At 49.4% G+C, this 19,065-nt stretch overlaps 2 pseudogenes; one reads left to right on the top strand and one right to left on the bottom strand.

Annotated features, from left to right (window-relative positions):
- Positions 1 to 2,501: 2,501 nt before the first annotated feature.
- On the bottom strand, positions 2,502 to 2,681 carry LOC120843143 (annotated as a pseudogene).
- Positions 2,682 to 15,525: 12,844 nt separating this feature from the next.
- On the top strand, positions 15,526 to 17,064 carry LOC115313689 (annotated as a pseudogene).
- The last annotated feature ends 2,001 nt before the right edge of the window (positions 17,065 to 19,065 follow it).

Here is a 19,065-nt window from a genome sequence, read left to right as displayed (position 1 = left end):
CCATTCGAAGCGATAAATACAATCAGCGTAAAACGATAGTTCATGCCATCCTCAGCAAGTCATTCTCGCTTTCGACAACAGTTGCCCTCTCTCCATCCTTCTTTCGTATGAGGATCCGTCCATTCCTGTGCCAAACGTACTGAAACCTGTTATCTTTGGCCCATTGCTTTGCAGCCCAAAGGAGAGCCCTGTTGTGCTTTGTTATGTTTTCCTGCAGATAGGTGTTTCCTTGACTGCTCTTGAGTTTCAACCTATTTTCAAACCACCGATTTCGCGTTGCTTCGCTTGCAAAGTGAACTATGATTCCAGGCACCTTATCTGCTCTGGCTGGGAGCCGGTGTACTGAAATCACATCGTTTGTATTTAGCTGTGGTACGTTGAGCACGTTCGCAACCTCATTCAGTTTAGTTAGAAGTACTTCGTTCTCAGTCACAGGGATACCGTGAACCTCCAGGTTCTGCTTTCTACTGCGCCACTCTAGTTCATTGACATCCCGCTGAAGCTGCCCAATCATGGGGCCATTTATGTTCCCTTCTATTACTTCCACTCTTTTCCTAAGGTCCTTGACATCCCTGTCCTGCTGGTTGATACGCTTCAGGACCTCATCGTAGTTGTCGGACATTAGTTGTACTGAACGCTCGATGCCATCTACGGTTTCCTTGAGTGTTAAGAGGCTGTCCAGTTTTTTGTTCATAACTGCGAGTAGCCCTAGCACGTCCACCTCCGTGTCCTTCTTCGGCTGGGTGCTTTGGCCACCTCTCGATTGTACAGTGACACATGTTTGGCAGCGCCAAGTTCTACGGAACGTCTTGGTGTTCTTAGTTGCATCCGTTATTCCGGAGCATATACCCCAGTGGTAAGGATAATCACAAACTACGCATGTCAAGGAGCTTCCGTCATCGGGTAAAGATTCATTACACTTCGTACAAACATCAGTCATTTTGGGCGTTTAGAAAATTCTTCAATCAATCCGGCAATAAAAATAAACAGCAATAGCAATAACAGGCAGCAGTGGCAGCAGTGGCAACGGAAAAAAAACCTGTCGAAGTATAGTATAAAGTAGTTTACCAACCTGAAAGATGCAGGGTCGACACGTTAAACGACGTATTCCCTCCTGCCGCCGCTGCCGCCTATGCTGAAGCCGGTCGCTGATAGTGGTATATGTAAGATTCCGGTAGTTTCAAAGCCACGCCCGCGGCTCGTGATGATGACGTCGCAGCTGATTGAGCGTAGTGGCAGGCGAGCTGGGCGATCCAGAAAACGCAGCCAGAAGATAGTTGCTTGTCCACTTCTGCAGCAAGGCAGGTTCCCAATGCGTCCGGCGATACCACAGGCCAGGGGACCACGGAACTGAAAGATGCAGGGTCGACACGTTAAACGACGTATTCCCTCCTGCCGCCGCTGCCGCCTATGCTGAAGCCGGTCGCTGATAGTGGTATATGTAAGATTCCGGTAGTTTCAAAGCCACGCCCGCGGCTCGTGATGATGACGTCGCAGCTGATTGAGCGTAGTGGCAGGCGAGCTGGGCGATCCAGAAAACGCAGCCAGAAGATAGTTGCTTGTCCACTTCTGCAGCAAGGCAGGTTCCCAATGCGTCCGGCGATACCACAGGCCAGGGGACCACGGAACTGAAAGATGCAGGGTCGACACGTTAAACGACGTATTCCCTCCTGCCGCCGCTGCCGCCTATGCTGAAGCCGGTCGCTGATAGTGGTATATGTAAGATTCCGGTAGTTTCAAAGCCACGCCCGCGGCTCGTGATGATGACGTCGCAGCTGATTGAGCGTAGTGGCAGGCGAGCTGGGCGATCCAGAAAACGCAGCCAGAAGATAGTTGCTTGTCCACTTCTGCAGCAAGGCAGGTTCCCAATGCGTCCGGCGATACCACCGGCCAGGGGACCACGGAACTGAAAGATGCAGGGTCGACACGTTAAACGACGTATTCCCTCCTGCCGCCGCTGCCGCCTATCTACCTTGTTCCACCTTGGTGTTGCAGGAACCTCAAGCCTCCGGAAACGGCGGTTACTTGGAAAGCGTCCATAATCTCGTCGACGGCGGTGTCGGCAGGGACGCTGAACGAGAAACACATACCCTTGGCTGGTAGCACCGTGGACGCCATGGTTGGAAAACCGACAACCCCGGGGACCACGAACAAACGCGGTCCCGGGGATGCAACAGAGGGCGACGAACTGGGCGAAACAGCGAGGCGGGGAGACGTACCCTAGATACTACACATACGATCAAAGCCAGATAGGCGAATACTCGAATTCGATTTGAATTCGAGTATTCGCACACCCCTTAAATTTTATATCACTAAAGTTGAAACACTCATCAAGGTGATCTGGGAACCATGGCAACACTCCGAATCTTTCAGAACTTTTGCGATCGCTTGAGATTCGGCTTTTCCGAATCTCGATTCGGAGAGATTCGTCCCATCCAAAGCGATTTTACACCAACTACTACTGAGCTACAGTCTGATTTTCGATATATATTTGTTCCCGAAGGAACTGGGCCGATCCCTGCTGTAGTTCAATACAGGGCCGACCCTGGCAGGTTCCGGGCAAGCTCGGAGCACCCCACCTGGATACAAAAATAAAGTTAATATCGAGGACCCATATAGGGCCCGTATCAGATATTAAGCTGATAAGAACAGATACTGGAAAGAAAAGTTTATTTACAAATTTACAAAGATCTTGGCACAACAGCCACACCTCTGACAACAGTTCTAAAAGTTGGTGGCACGGAGGCCACACTTCACCACTCATTTATGTTACATTCCGTGCAGAACCGGAGTAGGCCGCAGCAAAATTCTGTTGTTATTAACGAGAAAAAACCGCGAGTGCCACCGTCTCAGGAACTCTTGCTCCCCAAGCGTCCACAGTTGTGTCTCCAGATAGTCCGCAACTTTCTCTCTTAAAGTTCGAAGCATGGGGAACAGAGGCCTGAAACGCCGGCGTTGGACCACAGCGCGACACCTAAACTCCCACAAGACTTGGCGCGTTAAAATTTCTAAAAGTCTAGCGAAACGGTTGGGTTGCCTCTGCGTAAGGAGGCGCACCCCGAAGACCCGTGCCACTAGTCTCCAGAACGTCCTGGCGACAACACAGCCAACGAGGGCATGCTCATTGGATTCGATAGGAGGGCAGTTGGGGCAGCTGTCGGTAGCGGCAACTCCCCAGTGTGCTAGTCGGTCTCTCGTTGGTAGGACCCCCCACCCAAATTTCCAGCCAGTATCGGCTGCCTGCGCAGGGACGTCCGCAGAAACAAGGCTCTCCCAGGACACCTGGGAGCTACGCGACTGGCGCGCCAGAGACACCTCTGCGGCACAAAGCGACTCGCAAGCACGGGATACTGGTAGCTGTTGAATGTGAACGACGGGTAACTCTTGGGTCACCCGACGCGGCGTCGCAACGACCGCAGCGTAATGCGGTAGAGGTGTCTCCGCCGCCGGAGCCAGGTTCTCCAGTCCCCGAGGCACGAGCGTCCGTCGCAAATGACCCAACCAGTGCAACATTAGAGTACGGCCGAAATAGTCTACATCCTCCAAGATATCGTCTACGCAGCGGAGGGCCAGTACCTCGCAAACGTAATGAGACACGGAATGCTCAGGCCGCCGCTGGACCGCGGTAGACGCAGCGCCGGTCTGGCAACGAGCTCAGTCTTCCCTTTCCATATAAGAGAAAACAATAAAGATGTCATACGTCGGGTAAAAACAGCAGGAGGAAGTGCCACCCGCGACACGTATTAGAGCTGGGCGCAGATTACACTTTTGATCAAAAAAGCTTTGTCACTAAGCGATAATTCGAACTCGGACGCCAGCCGAACTTGTGTTCGAGCTTCACCGAAGACCTCGTCCCAAGCCAGGAGTGAGACTCCCTCGTGCGAGAAAGGTACGCCTAGTACATAAATAGTTTGGAGAAACGGGATAGCACCAAGTGAAGTACGCGGGAACGAACCAAAAGACAAAGCCTGGCTTCTCCTGGGGTTCAATTGAGCCCCAGACAGCGCGGCGTAGTTCAAAAAGATAGGATCTAATGCCAGAAAACTGTCACTGTTGAGCAAAAATAAAGAAACATCATCAGTATACGCTGAAACAGAAACTGTACTTAGCCTCGGAAGCGTAAAACCCCGAACATTTTCGCTCTTGTGAATTCTGCGGAGCAAGGGATGAATACACAGAACGAAAAGCAGTGGCGATAACGGGCAGCCCTGACGCACTCCTCTCGTTACGGGGAAATCCGTTGTCAGGCGCCCGTTTACAAAAATCTCACCAGACATATTTGAGTACAAACTTTGTAACAAATTTATAAACAGACAAGAAAATTCAAACGTAGCTAAGACACAAAAGAGGTAATTGTGCTCAACTCTGTCGAAAGCTTTGGCTTGATCAAGAGAGATGGAACAACTGTTAAGACATCTTGAACACGCGTATGCAAAAAAGGTATTTCATCAAAGTTAAAGAAGAAAAGATTGTGCGCCCGGAGGCACTGCACGTCTGAAACGGACTAATGATTACGGGCAAAATATCGCGAAGCCGCTTACTTAACAAACTGGTTAGTATCTTGTAATCAGCGTTTAGTAGCGTGATTGGCCGCCACGATTGAGGATCGGGGCCAGAAACCCCCTGTTTTTGGTATTAAAATGACTCGTTAAATTTTAAAAGAATCAGGGGCGTAGCACGAATCTGGGAATGTGCTTATAGCCTTGACCATCGCGTCACCCAAAGCGTCCCAAAACTTTGAGTAAGATTCTGTATGCAAGCCATCCGAGCCCGGGGCTGAGCCGGTCTTCATGGGGCGCAAAACGTCCACCACCTCCTGACGGGTGGCGGGACGCACCAACCTCTCGCCCATCTCAGTCGGAACGTCGGAAAGGTCCCCACAAAACTGACGTCCGTCCGTGGCACATTCACAATGGGTATCGCTTTGAGCCGAAGCGTGCAAGCGAGAGAAATACCGTATTTTCCGGGCTATAGTTCGCGGACTATACATGTTTAAAAGTTTAAATTTCTGGCTGTGCGGACTATATACGCGTGAGGACTATACAGGAATTGTGTTTTTCAATATCGTTGATTATGACGAGACGGGACGGATTTTGTGAATAAAAGAGTATGTTATTAATAATTTATGTATTTTATAGGCTTTTTTGTGAGCTAAGAAAACATACACATGTCCAGGTGTCCCGCTTATGAGAACAATTTCGTGTCGACTAAGCACCAGGTGCGGACTATGCACTGCGTGCGGGGGCTATGCAGCGGGTGCGGACTATCTAAGCAAAAACTTTCATTTTTGACCCCAAATTTGCCTCTGCGGACTATAGTCCTTAAAATACGGTAGTCCCGGAACACGGCGTCTATGTCATCCTGCCTGGATGACACACTGGCGTCCGGCAGGACCACCTCCAAAACCCGCTTAAAGGCCCCCCCTCCTTCCCCCCGCCAGACACGCGCAAATACTTCAGAACCTCAGGATCGGACACAGGTCGACCCCTCAGAAATTGGGCACTGGCGGTTCGAGGGTTGTACCTAAGTACGGGGCTGTAGCGCGCCCGAAGCACGCTCAGGTACTCTTGCATGAGGAAGGTTCCTGTCCCACCCCTCTGAACAATGCGCACCCGCCTTATCAGGTCGTTCAGAGTTGCGGTTTGCGGAGCCAGAAGGCTATGGCCGAGCTCTACGGCTTCTGCCAGCCGAGGCCAGCAAGACCTGCCAGGCGGCTTTCAGACCGTCCCACTGGATGGGGCCGAAGGGTTGTTGACTTAAAGTCTCTGCAATGCTGCTACGCAGTTCAGCAACGGAAGACGGATCCCGAAGGAGGTTCACGTCCATGCGCCACACGGCGCTTCCAGCCCGGTACTCAGGAACCGCCAGTGCCACGAGCAGTGCGTGGTGGTCCGAGATAAACCGCGTGCCAGGCGGGAGGGGCACGATCTCGCACGGGGTCACAGGGAACGGGAAGTTCGCGGGGAGGTAAGCCCTATCCAGACGGCTGTAGGAGCCACGGCACGCCCAGGTGTACCCGAAGACGTTGGGGTTTTTAACCTCCCAGGCGTCCACTAACTGAAACTGACGAACAAGGCGGTCTAATTCTTTTGCGTTCCATGTCGAGCGGTCCCACACTCTTAGAAAAAAGGGTATGAATAGTTTTCGCTTAGGGGAGGAACGGTCTTGTAACCTATGTTCCTTTAGAAAGTGAGAAACTTTCCTCCTTGAAGCAGGGGAGCAAATAGTTCCTCCGTAGCCTGCATCTCATTATGGCGGCCCTGAAACGAGCAAATCGAGCTCAGTGAGGCTTAACGAGGACGCTACGTCTCGTGTACGGGACGAGAGCAGCAGCAAATAAAAGCGTAACACGAGCTTTCCGCGAACTGTGTTTATTTCCGAAGCCAGATTCCCCCCTGTAGAGGACCGCGTTCACGCTTGCGTGGGTGTGCGACGCGAAGAGTATGGACAAAGAGACGACATCTTTGGGCCAGTACAAAAATATATTAAAGCGTTAAACACTAGAGAATGAGAAAATTAAAAAATCAATTAATTATCGGAAAATCTAACACTTAAAGGGTAATTAAAGAGGAGTACATCACGGTGTCCGTGAAGTGGGTCTGAGTTCTGATCATGGTTGACACGCCGAAATCTTGATGCCAGGTAGGTTGGCGCGTTGGGGCTGGGTAGTGGACGACGGAGCGGCTTGAAGAGTGTGGCCTGAAGTAGCGGCAGGGCAGCCTCGGAGGCCCGCTGACGAGGCCTATGTTTGTGGACGACGAACTGAAGCCGTGCCGACCACGCCTATGGTTGCGGGTCGGTTTTTTCGTCCACCAGATCCTGCTCGCTTGTCCGGTTCGGTCACCTCCAAGCTTCCTTTTCCTTTTTCTTTTTCCACCACCCGCAACTCGCGCCAAAGTTTCCCCGTGCACACAAACACACAGTCAACCAGCCACATCAGCATTCCTTTTCGTCGTCGTCCTCTTTTTTCTTCTACATTAAAATCCGAAATCACCACAATTACCCCTCACTTAAGAGCATTGTTTCGGTCAAACAATGTCTACAACATCACAAAAAAACTTGTCCACAAACTATATTACAATTTACACATTTGGCACTTGGTCAGTTCAAGCTTTTGGTTTCTCCCACACACAAACATATGCAAAGTAATTGATTCAACAACCTTGTCGTACGCACGTTACACTCATAAGAAAAAAAGTTGTTTTGACTATTGTACACAATGGATCACTACAAAGAATGATAACAAAGTTGAGATTCTTATTTAACAGACATGCGACTCATATAATCGGCGCCCACATTTTCACAGCCCTTGATATATTCGACTGTAAGTCTTACTCCATGAGCGTCAAGCTCCAACGTAGCGCACGGCTGCTGATGTACTTTGCGGAGTTTATGTACAATAAAGGCTGATGGTCGCTTTGCAGAATGAATGGTTTCCCGTAAAAGTACACATGAAATTTCTTAACTGCCCATATCAGTGCAAGGCCTTCTCGCTCTATCGTTGAATAGCCGGCTTCACGAGGTAGCAGTTTACGACTCGCGTAAGCTACAGGATAGAGAATTCCATTATGCCGCTGCATGAGAACCGCCCCCACGCTTGTGGATGACGGATCCGTACTAAGCACGAAAGATTCAGAAAAGTAAGGTGCCCTTATGATGGGTCGGCTGGACAGTAGTTCTTTCAGTTTCTCAAAAGCGTGTTGTTCCTTCCTCCCCCAACTCACTTTGTTCGGGGCCCTTTTTCGTGTCAACTCAGTTAGCGGTTGTGAAATTTCAGAGTATTGCGGAACGAAATCTCTGTAGTAGCCTCTCAGGCCAAGAAACGAGCGGACGCCCTTTTTTGTCTCGGGTGGCTTGGCAACTTGAATATTTTTTAGCGTCTCGATTTGCGGTCGCAGGAGGTTATGTTCAATGATGCGACCGAGGAACTTGACCGATGCAAAGCCGACTTCGCTCTTCGTTGGCCGTATCGTCAAACCAGCTTCTCTCACCCGCTGAAAGAATGACTTGAGTGTTTCCAGGTGCTCTTCCCAGTTTTCTGTGGCGATGAGGACGTCGTCAAAATAGTGGTAGATGTTTGGCAGGCCTTGGACCACCTTCCTTATGAGCCGGTTAAACATCGCCGGTGCAGTCTTGATCCCAAAAGGCATAAATTGAAACTGGAAAAGTCCCGAAGCCGTAGGGAAAGCTGTCATTTGCTTTGATCCTTCGTGCATCGGTACCTGCCAATAACCTTTCGAAAAGTCGAACTTTGACAAGTATCGGCTGCTTCCCAACTTAGCAAACATCATGTCCACCCTTGGGATGGGTGTATTGTCGGGGACGAGGACCTTGTTCAATTGCCTGAAGTCAATGCAGAGCCGCATTGATTCATCCTTTTTCTTTACCACCACTATGGGAGATTGGTACGGCGATTCGGAGGGTTCAATTATGCCCCGCTGTAACATTTCTTGGACTTCCTCCTGCACCGCTTCTTGGATAGCGAACGGTATCGGGTATTGTTGTACTCGAATAGGAATGTCGGTGGTGGTCTTCAGTTTGCACTCCACCAGGCAGGTCTTTCCTGGAACATCTGTGAAGCTTTCCTTGTGCGCAGCCAAGAGGATAGACACCTGCGTTGTTAAGAGGCTGTTAGGTCGTTCGAGACTTTCACATCCTGGTGAGTTTCTTTCTTGTGGAGTGTCACAGAAGGTATGTTTTCTTCCTCTACCTCCTCGTGCTGGACCGCAACTGAGGCATGCTGCGGTGGTTGGTTATAAACCGGTCTCTCTTCGTACTTTTTCAGAATGTTAATATGGGTTCCCAGATCAATGACGTAGTCGATGTCATTTCTTCTCTCCAAAACCTTGAAGGGGCCCTTCCAGGTCAGGATCAGCTTGTTGTTATCTTAGGGGAAAAGAAGTAAAACCTTGTCTCCAGCAGATAGCTGGCTCACTCTCGTCTTCTTGTCGTAGTACTTCTTCTGTACTATCTTCGCCTTTCTGAGCTGCTCCTGTGCTATCCGGCAAGTGTCTTCTAAGCGCTGGCGGAGCTCGACCATGTAGTCGTACGAGGTCTTCGTGTTTTCGTCAAGGTGCTCTCCTGTCCAGATTTCCTTTAATATGGCCATCGGTCCTCGGACGTACCTGCTATACAGGAGATCAAATGGTGCAAACCCAACACTGGCCTGCGGCACTTCGCGATACGCGAATAGTAGTGGTGCCAAGTATCGGTCCCATCTTGTCGGGCTCTCTTGACACATTCGTCGTATTATTTGTTTTAGTGTGCCATTAAATCGTTCCACGAGGCCGTCGGCCATTGGATGATACGGCGTGGTTGGCATCTGCTTAGACGAGAGGAGACGACTAAACTCCTTCATGAGTCGGGATGTGAATGATTTGCCCCGATCGCTGATGATTTCCATGGAAATCCCACGCGTGAAAACATCTCGAGGAGAGCTTCCGCAATCCTCTCCGTCTCGATGCTTGGTAGGGCAACTGCATCAGGATAGCGGTTCGAGTAGTTCACCATGGTTAGTATGTAACGGCTGCCCTTCTCTGAGGTTGATGACAGTGGTCCCACGATGTCAATTGCTACCCGTTGAAAAGGCGTCTCGATCACGGGCATGTTTCCCAAAGGCACGCGGCCTACCAAGTGTTTTGGAACGGTTCTTTGGCAGATGTCGCATGATTTCACAAACCGCGTGACATCCCCTTGTACCCCTGGCCAGTGAAACTCTTCGAGCACTCGATCTGTCGTTCTTTTGATTCCTTCATGTCCAGATAGTATTCCTTCGTGTGCCATTTTTAGAACCAATGTTCGGAGGCCAGTTGGGACAACGAGTTGTTCCATTTCCTTTTGCGATGGAAGTCTGTACCGTCGAAAAAGAATCCCGTTCATCAGCACGAAGTCGATGTCGGCTGATCTTGAGGCAACCTTGCTTCCCACTGCTTCAAAGCATCTTTGGAGTGTAGCATCTTGCTTTTGCTTGGCGCTTAACTCCACCGGGTTGATGTCCAGTGGATTTATTTCTGCAACTGGTAGCCCAGCAGTTGTCGCCGAGGTCCGCATCGTTACGACACTAGCCTGAAGCTCGCCTTTCTGCTCTCCGGAGCTCGATGAGGAGGTCGTCCCTGTCCAAATTCGTTGGTTGCCCAAGATTTTGTCTTTTTCTTGGGTCTTTTCTTGCAGGGGAAGAAATTTCTGGTCTGCTCTCCACTTGACATCAGGAGCAGATGCATCCCGTACGCCATCGATGTTGCCCAAGACGACATCATACAGCGGTCTTTCCATGCAGGTTCCCTTTACTGTGCCCGTGAAATAAGGAGAGTCGATGTCCACCTCCGCTTCAAGTAGGCATCGAACTGTCCGGTCGAGAAGGTAGATCGATCGCCTCCTTCCTGTCATTTTGTCATCAGGAACCAGAGATCGCTTTACGATGACCGAGTTGCATCCTGAATCACGCATTACAATGACAGGGTGTCGTTCAAGCAGTCCTTCAGCCGTTGGCATGCCATCTGTTTGAACATCGATTCTTCTTTCATCCTGCTCTGCTTTCACATTTCTTTTAAGGGAATGACTGTCCAAACCAACTTTCCCAGGCTCATTCTGAGGCGCCAGGGAACACGATGCTTGTCCACCCGCGTCTGTCTTGTTAGGGCAAGACTCGGCTTTATGCCGCTTTTGCGACATTTCCAGCAAACAGTCAACTTTGGGTTGGATCCTCTAGACTTGGACCAACAGTCTGCTGCACGGTGACGTTGTTTGTTGCAAAGGAAACAGGCGGGTTTCCCCGTTGCATCGAGGCTTAGAAATCTTCGTTTTCCCCAATGGCTTCGCCTCTTGGTCCTCATTTGTTCTGCCAAGATGGACTAGTCCTTGAGCTTCAAGATAATGATCGGCAGCTTCCGCCAACTTGTCAAGTCCTTGGCAGCTTCTTTCCCTTAAAAAGATGGTCAGTTTTTCGTGACATCTCTTGAGAAACTGTTCCGACACTATTTTGTCCCGGAGTGCGTCGTAAGTACGCTCTGTTTTGGCCATTTCTTGCCAATGGTCAAAATATCCAAACAGACGACCAGTAAACTGTCTGCCTGTTTCTGCCTCCTCTAGTCTTGCTTCTCTGAACTTGGCGCGATACCCTTCTTCCGTATACCGAAATCGTTGGAGAAGAGCCTGCTTAAGCACAGTGTAGTTTGTAGCAGCGCTAGCAGCCATGCGTCCGACTACACTTAATGCCTCCCCAGTCAAGCATAGACTCAGGGACAAGGCCCATTCATCCTGTGGCCACTCTTGGCACGTTGCCACCCGCTCGAATCGTTGGATATAGGCGTCAAGCTCGTCGCGTTTTTCATTGAAAGCGGGGATAAGCTTGTGTGGGCTCCGGTACCCCTGTACAAAGCCAGCAGGTGTACCCGTACCTGACTCGTTCGGAATTCCCTCTACTGCACTTTCTCGTCGCTCCTATAAACGTAATTGGAGCTCCAGTACCGCGCGTTCTGCTTCTAGGCGCGCACGAGTATGGTCATCCGCGTCTAAGCGAGCCCGAGAAAGGGCTTCTGCTTCTTTAGTAGCCTCGCGTTCTGCTGTACGCTGGTCCCTCTCGCGCGCTCGCTCTTCATCCATCCATTGTTTCAAAGCTGCCCCAGACAACCCCAACTCCTGACCAACCTTAATTAATTTCTCGGTATCCATTCTCAGCCGTCGCATCGATTCGCAAGGTGAAGCTCTCTAGGGTGTCAGTTAAGAGCAAGGTCCTGTCGCGGACGCCAGATATGTAGAGGACCGCGTTCACGCTTGCGTGGGTGTGCCACGCGAAGAGTATGGACACAGAGACGACATCTTTGGGCCAGTACAAAAATATATTAAAGCGTTAAACACTAGAGAATGAGAAAATTAAAAAAAAATTAATTCTCCGAAAATCTAACACTTAAAGGGTAATTAAAGAGGAGTACATCACAGTGTCCGTGAAGTGGGTCTGAGTTCTGATCATGGTTAACACGCCGAAATCTTGATGCCAGGTAGGTTGGCGCGTTGGGGCTGGGTAGTGGATGACGGAGTGGCTTGAAGAGTGTGGCCTGAAGTAGCGGCAGGGCAGCCTCGGAGGCCCGCTGACCAGGCCTATATTTGTGGACGACGAACTGAAGCCGTGCCGACCACGTCTATCGTTGCGGGTCGGTTTTCTCGTCCACCAGATCCTGCTCGCTTGTCCGGTTCGGTCACTTCCAGGCTTCCTTCTCCTTCTTCTTTTTCCACCACCCGCCACTAGCGCCAAAGTTTCCCCGTGCGCACAAACACACAGTGAACCAGCCACATCAGCATTCCTTTTCGTCGTCGTCCTCTTTTTTCTTCTACATTAAAATCCGAAATCACCACACCCCCCCAGGTACAGAAACTTGCGCTTCGAAAGCAGTTACTCGGTATTCTCGTCGACAGCACTGCGATGTTAAACGGAGGCAACCGACACACAGTTACTTCGTGCACTTTGCGTCTTATCTTTGGTGTTCTTCGAGTCACAATTCTTTCGCCAAACGCACATCACGAAGAAATGGCAAACCCAGAGCCTTTTATATTGGGAGAGTTCGGCGGTTCTTTGATCCAGCCGCCAGTCTGGCAGCACTGATCAAACAGTCTGGCAACCGTGCGCATCCGCCATGATGTGCCTTGCCGTCTAGCTTGATTGCACCTTTGCATTGAATTGCATTATAATTATAACCTTAAATTGCAAGCTTCACCCTTGTTTGGTGTAAGGCTGGTGGCGGCTGATAAAACCCGTTTGCCCTACTGACTCGAGCCAGCAGTCGGCTCCCTAGAGTCTGTGGAGCGAGAGACGACGATGTAAATGATCGTTCTGCGCTGCGCTCTGCCAGACGTTAGATGAAAAAGAAATGGGGGGCTGCAGTGCCGTTGGGTGCGCGAACAACGCGAAAAAGGGGTTCAGGATGTACCGGTTCCTGCAAGGAAAAGAAAACTGCGCAAGGCACAAGATCTGGGAAACCAAACCAAGAAGGGCTGACTGGAAGCCGAGTTCTCGATTGTGCGAGGTAAGTTTATGATTAACGTATGATTAACGTAACAAAATGCTTGATTTTTCTACTTTCTCCTTACGCCAACAAAAGCGCAAACGGAAAAACCTACACGCGTATACATCGCATCTCAATGGGGACCCACTCGCCGGGAGGCACATCATGGCGGAAGCGGCGCCCGCTGAGTCCGCTAGACCTAGCGGGCCATAAGCCCCTCCCACCCGCCGAACTCTCCCAGTATAAAAGGCTCTGGGCAAACCGATCCGCGAAACCAAAAGCCGCTCTCAAAAGAAAAAACTCGAAGCCGCTGTTTATCGCGTAGCGTGAAAAAAGGTTAAATTGCTTGCCACCAAATGGCATTGTCTAGCAGAGTAATTGCAACTTGCTAGGCTAGGTGGCGCTAGGTACCGCCCAATTCATGTTCTACAGAAAACAATTTTATTTTCTCAGGCCACTATTGCGCATGAGGATCCTCTACTATACACACATTACGCATAGTACAAGCGTCAGGTGAACATACATTGAGCACATACACATACATGGCACATACAAACACCAATACACCGCACCCCACACTAGCCCGAACACTAACCCGTGTCAGTCGGTCAGTCAGAGTCTTGAGAGCAAGGAAATCAAAGGAAGTGTTGCTGACTAACCCGTGCTCTGCGATTTCGTCTTTCATACTGGTCGTTTGGAACGTACAGAATTTTTCGGTGACTGAATGAGCAAGAAAAAATATTACCAGCATGTTGATTTTTTTCCAGCAATGTCATATTTCTGAGAGTATTTGGAATGGCTCAGGGGATGAATCTCTTATTAAAAAGGAAACGCTCGATCACGCTGTAATTAGTTGAAACCAATAAATCAAGCCGCTCCAATGCGGTTCGAAGCCATGAGTTTGTTTCCCCGCACGGCACGTCGTAACCTGTATTTTTATTGCAGTGTTTGTTTTTCTATTTGTGCTGTTCGCGCAAAGCTGCAATTGCCGTCTTGAATTAATCTCTGTAGAGCGGATATTCACTCAGCTGGAAGTGATACTTCACGGGCTGAAAAATTGCTTTTCGATCAACTTGAATGCAGTCAAAGCCGCGACTTGCGGCAGGTGTTAAGTGTACGGAGCTATGCCGTGGCGAGCTCGAAAACCTCTAGCGCTCATCCCAGCGCGCCACTCAATTGGAGGGCAGTTTCTCCAGGAACCGTAGTATATTTAAACAGCAAAATAAAGGGTAGCTTTTTTTTTCGATTTTACCTACTATTGGTTTTTAATGCTAAAATTCCTCACAGTAGATATACGTACTTTCCGTCGCTATTTCGTACTGTTGTCCTTTCCCCAGACCGCAATCGCTCTCGGGGACGAGACAACCGACAGTCACATTGGCCACTCTTCGATAGGAGCTTACTGTTCAGACCAGCGTTCCAACATGACTATCCGCACGTCGATCGATTGCACCTAATCCCTCAGGTGGTATAAAACTTTTTAATGTAAAGCGGAATGTCAACCTGCGACACCCCGCCCCCTCCGATCACGGCCCGACCAGCGGCATCAATGGCCGACGGTTTACGATCTCATCTTGTTGTTACACCACTGATACGCGAACACACGGTCACATCGGCGATGATTCCAGACTTCTGTTCACAACCCACAACACTGCCATCACGATGTTGCAGCTATGTTGCTGACACGCACAAATACAGAACCACGTTGAACGCCGGTTGCACTCGGCATCGGAAAACAAAACGGGAAGACACCTCTTCGAGAGACGTCGCTGCGCGCTGTCCCTGATTGTCATCAACACGAGCTATCCGCCACTGCCACCGAAGCCCGGTGACTCAGCACAGCTTGGGTGCCGCCCCCTGGAGCAAGAATCACCACCGCAACAATCAGCGGGCGAGGCAACACCGCACACCGCTACAAGGGCTTAAAAGGAGCAGCAGCGTCCACTGCCACCGTGGGATTTACGACCGTTTCCTTGCAAGTGCTGACAGTCAATGTTTCCGCTCTTTTCTAGGTAAGGTGTCGAATCTCTTTATATCTGAAGACTTTAAATTTTGTTCATACGGTCGCAGATCCCACGGTGCTCTTACTCTGTAAACCGAGATGGGCGTTGACCTATCAACGTAGCGAACCAGAATTGGCCGGTTTTTAACCCGCCAAAAAGCAAAGACAATGATGGGTCGGCGTTTTCATCGGTTAACGCTCTTTATTCAGACGTGTTGTCCCACCGCAAAAATTCTGTTGCTATCTTTGTGTGTAGTTTAGCTACTAATATGCGCGGGAGATATCGAAGCAAACCCTGGCCCCGATAAGCTGGATCAGATATTGAAAGCTCTGAAGGATACCGAGGAATCCAATAAACAGTACCAGAAGGAAACAACGGCAAGACTAAATGAAATAAACACTGGCATTAATGACATCAGCAGCCGCGTGACTAAACTAGAAGAAACTATAAGCGAGGTTACAAAGCTAAGGGAGGACCTTGCTGCATTGAAAGCAGAAACGCATGAAGTGAAAACAGAGGTCAACATGATATCGCAGAGGCAACGAGAATATGAAGACCTCGCAGATGACTTGAATAACAAAATGCGTCGTAATAATGTAATTATCAAAGGACTAGCGGAAGAAGAACGTGAGAGCTGGTCAGCCACCGAGTGCATCGCGAAGACGTTCCTTTCTACCAACTTGCATGTCAATGTTGGCGAAATCGAGCGCGCCCACCGACTTGGCGTGAAGAAAGCTGGTTTTAACAGGCCTACTGTGGTTAAGTTCCTGAATTTCAAAAACAAAGACGAAATTATTAGAAACGCGTACAAACTAAAGGACTCTGCTTTGCGTGGCGTTTGGATTGAGGAAGATTTTTCACCAAACATTCAACTAATTAGGAAGAAGCTACGCGATTTCGCAAAGCTACGGTTTGGGGTCAGCAAGTTCAAACTTTATTACGATGAACTACTGGTAAATAATACTTTTGATCGATATGACGCAGATAACGATATGGTGGTAGAAAGTATAAGCACCCAGTCGACACCGGGCACCTCACCAAACACCTGACGGGAAGCTAATAAAAACAACAAAGGCAAGAAAGAATCTCGGGAACGGTTTTCTTTTATTCTCGCCAACTTCCGAAGCATTCTTCCGAAGCAAGATCATTTACTTTCCAGCATTGAAGCCTGTTCAGCTGATATAGTTATGGGCACAGGAACGTGGCTTACCCAGGAAGTCTCCGATTGTGAACTGAGTATATCTAGAACTTTTCGGCTGTATAGAAAAGATAGGAGCGCGTCACGAGGCGGGGGAGTTATTATCGCTGATAAAAATGAACTAATCTCTTCCCGCATTGATATTCCGAGCCCTCTTGAAATGTTTTGGGTGACGGTGTGGTTAAATTTCAGGTCTTGCTTGATTGGTGTGTGTTACCGTCCACCCGACTGCCCATCTGATTTTGTGGAAAACTTAAACGCAAGTCTCGAACAGGTACAGGCAAGACTCCCTAGCTGCCCCATCATACTGACTAGAAATTTTATCTGACACAAACAAAACTTGTTTTTATCTGACACAAAAACAAAACTAATGGCATATACATCCCTTGTAAGAAGCAAAATAGAATATGCGTCAGTTATTTGGAATCCCGACCAAGCCTATCTAGTTAATGAATTAGAGTCTCTCCAAGATAAAGCATCCTGGTTTTAAACACGCAATTATTCAACCACCTGTAGTATAACAAGTATAAAAGAGTCCTTAAATTTAGCATCTCTCGAGAACAGAAGGCGAATCGCCCGTTTTTCTTTATTTCATAAAATAAATCACTCTTCTACACCTTTCCGTCAAACACACATTGTTCCAGCTAACCGTATCTTCCGACGGCTAGACCACCCCAACAAAGTAACCCCAATTTTTGCACGCACTGACCTATACAAATGCTCTCCTTTTAATCTTGCCGTTTCCGAATGGAATGCCTTACCGTATGATATCGCAGTGACAGAGGATTATCAGGCTTTTTTAAATCTCCTGATTCCTTCCATTTCACAAAAAAACATAATCCTGTTTGCCCCACGTCGCAGATAAGCCATAGTTCTGCAGCGTGTCCTTGATTTTCTTTTTGTATTTGTATAATGTTACCATTGAAGTGCAGCAATTGAACTTTGTGATTATATGTACTGTTTTCTTGTGTGCCGTGGCTTTCTTTTCTTTTCTTTTTTTCCTGTTTTCTATGTATTACTACTATCAACGTGTTCCTTTGGTATGAATTCCCCCCTATGTAATGCCCGAAAGGGCCCTTAGGGTAAATGAATAAATAAATAAATAAATAAACTCAGCACAGAAGGCACCCAGGCAGCCGGCAGCAAAACCTGCCTGTCTTGGACGCAGTTCCTGCGATTTCCCTAACGTCGAAAACGACGACACAGTTCCTCGTGGTTTCGCTACTGTAGTTTCGTGCCGCGCTTGGTGCCGCGTGAGTGCCGCAATCCGGAGACGGCCAACTTACCCAGTGTGCGTGGTGCTGCTGGCACTGCTCCGGAACTTCGCTGTTTCTAGCGGCTTCGTTTGCTCATTTGATAAAATTAGTGATAAAAACGTCAATGCAACCGAAATGTTCTGCACGTTTACACTAGAAGACGGAATTACAGGCGGCCTTCGCTGCCGCTGAAGCTCAATTAACTCAACAGCTATGTATTAAACAACGTGCGCGACCTGCTCGAAAAACGAAACCGAAAGAAGATGAGTCGGGAGGGCGAAAGCTTTCTTCCGTCAGCCTGGAGAAGGAGAAACAACGTTTTGTTCCCCCACTTTTCTGGTGTCCGCTTGGGGGCGCGCCAGTAGAAGGGAGGAAGACGCGCCGTTGCTACTTTTTTTCTCCATTTTTTCTTAGAGTGCAGCCCCGCCCCCGGACGTCTTGGCAAGAATTAATGACGCAGTTGAAGTCCCCGAGAAGAATAAAAGGATGGCCTTCTAAAAGAAACGAGTCCAGCGATGCGAAAAAGGAATGTGAAAACGCTGGTTGAGCGGGCGCATAAACGTTGATAACGCGCACCGGTTGCGTTCCGAGATAAATATCGTGAAATTTACGCGGCCGTCTAGGTCAAGAGTGCGAAAGCTACTAGTGAATAAGCACGGTCGACAAAAAGATCACGCCCACACCCGTGCAGCGCGACGAACTAAAAGAAAAATAACAAGGAAAAGAAAAGCGAGCTTTAAAATCTTTGACATCGCGAGCACCGTAGAAGTCAGTTTCGTGTACCAAAAGAAGGTCACAGATCAAACCCCGGGAGAAATCAACAACTTCGCGTCGCTTATCCTCATTCCGGAAACCCTGGACGTTCAGAGATAAGACTCGGAGGGCCATTACAAAAAGAAAAAAAAAAAACACAATTATGGTCAAAAGAAAAAATGAAAGCCGTTTACAACTCCCTGCAACGCCGAATTAGAGCGCAGCTCTTGAGGAGGAGGAGGGAAGGGTACTGGGGGGGGGGGGGGTCAACTGACCCCGGGGGGGGGGGGGGTCACGTGACCTTGGGGGTCACGTGACGAAGACAATGCCGATGATGTCATCACTGACGTCACTGATGACGTCATCAGTGACAATGACGATGCGGATACCGATGATGCCATTACTGACGTCACTGATGACGTCACCAGTGATGATGACGATGACGATGCGGATGTCGGTGACGTCATCAGTGACGTCACTGATGACGATGCGGATGTCGGTAACGTGATCAGTGACGTCACTGATGACGTCATCAGTGATGATGACGATGACGATACGGATGCCGGTGACGTCATCAGTGATGATGACGATGACGATGCGGATGCCGGTGACGTCATCAGTGACGATGACGTCATCGGGGGTCACGTGACCTCGGGGGTCACGTGACCTCAGGGAGGGGGTCACGCGACCCTAGGGGAGTCACGTGACCGGGGGGGGCTCGTGCGGTGCATTATGGCACATTTCCCATAATGCACCGCGCGGTTACGCCGACGCCGACGGCGACGCCGCTCAAGCCGGAAACGGGCGCCTAAGAGCTGCGCTCTAAAAGGCTGGAACGCGACATAAAATCAGTGACG

This window comes from Ixodes scapularis, unplaced genomic scaffold (genome assembly GCF_016920785.2).
Source record: "Ixodes scapularis isolate PalLabHiFi unplaced genomic scaffold, ASM1692078v2 PGA_scaffold10__122_contigs__length_95168666, whole genome shotgun sequence".
NCBI classification, from domain to species: Eukaryota; Metazoa; Arthropoda; class Arachnida; order Ixodida; family Ixodidae; genus Ixodes; species Ixodes scapularis.
The sequence above is the reverse complement of the archived record's forward strand: the minus strand, read 5'-3'. Positions and strand labels throughout refer to the sequence as shown.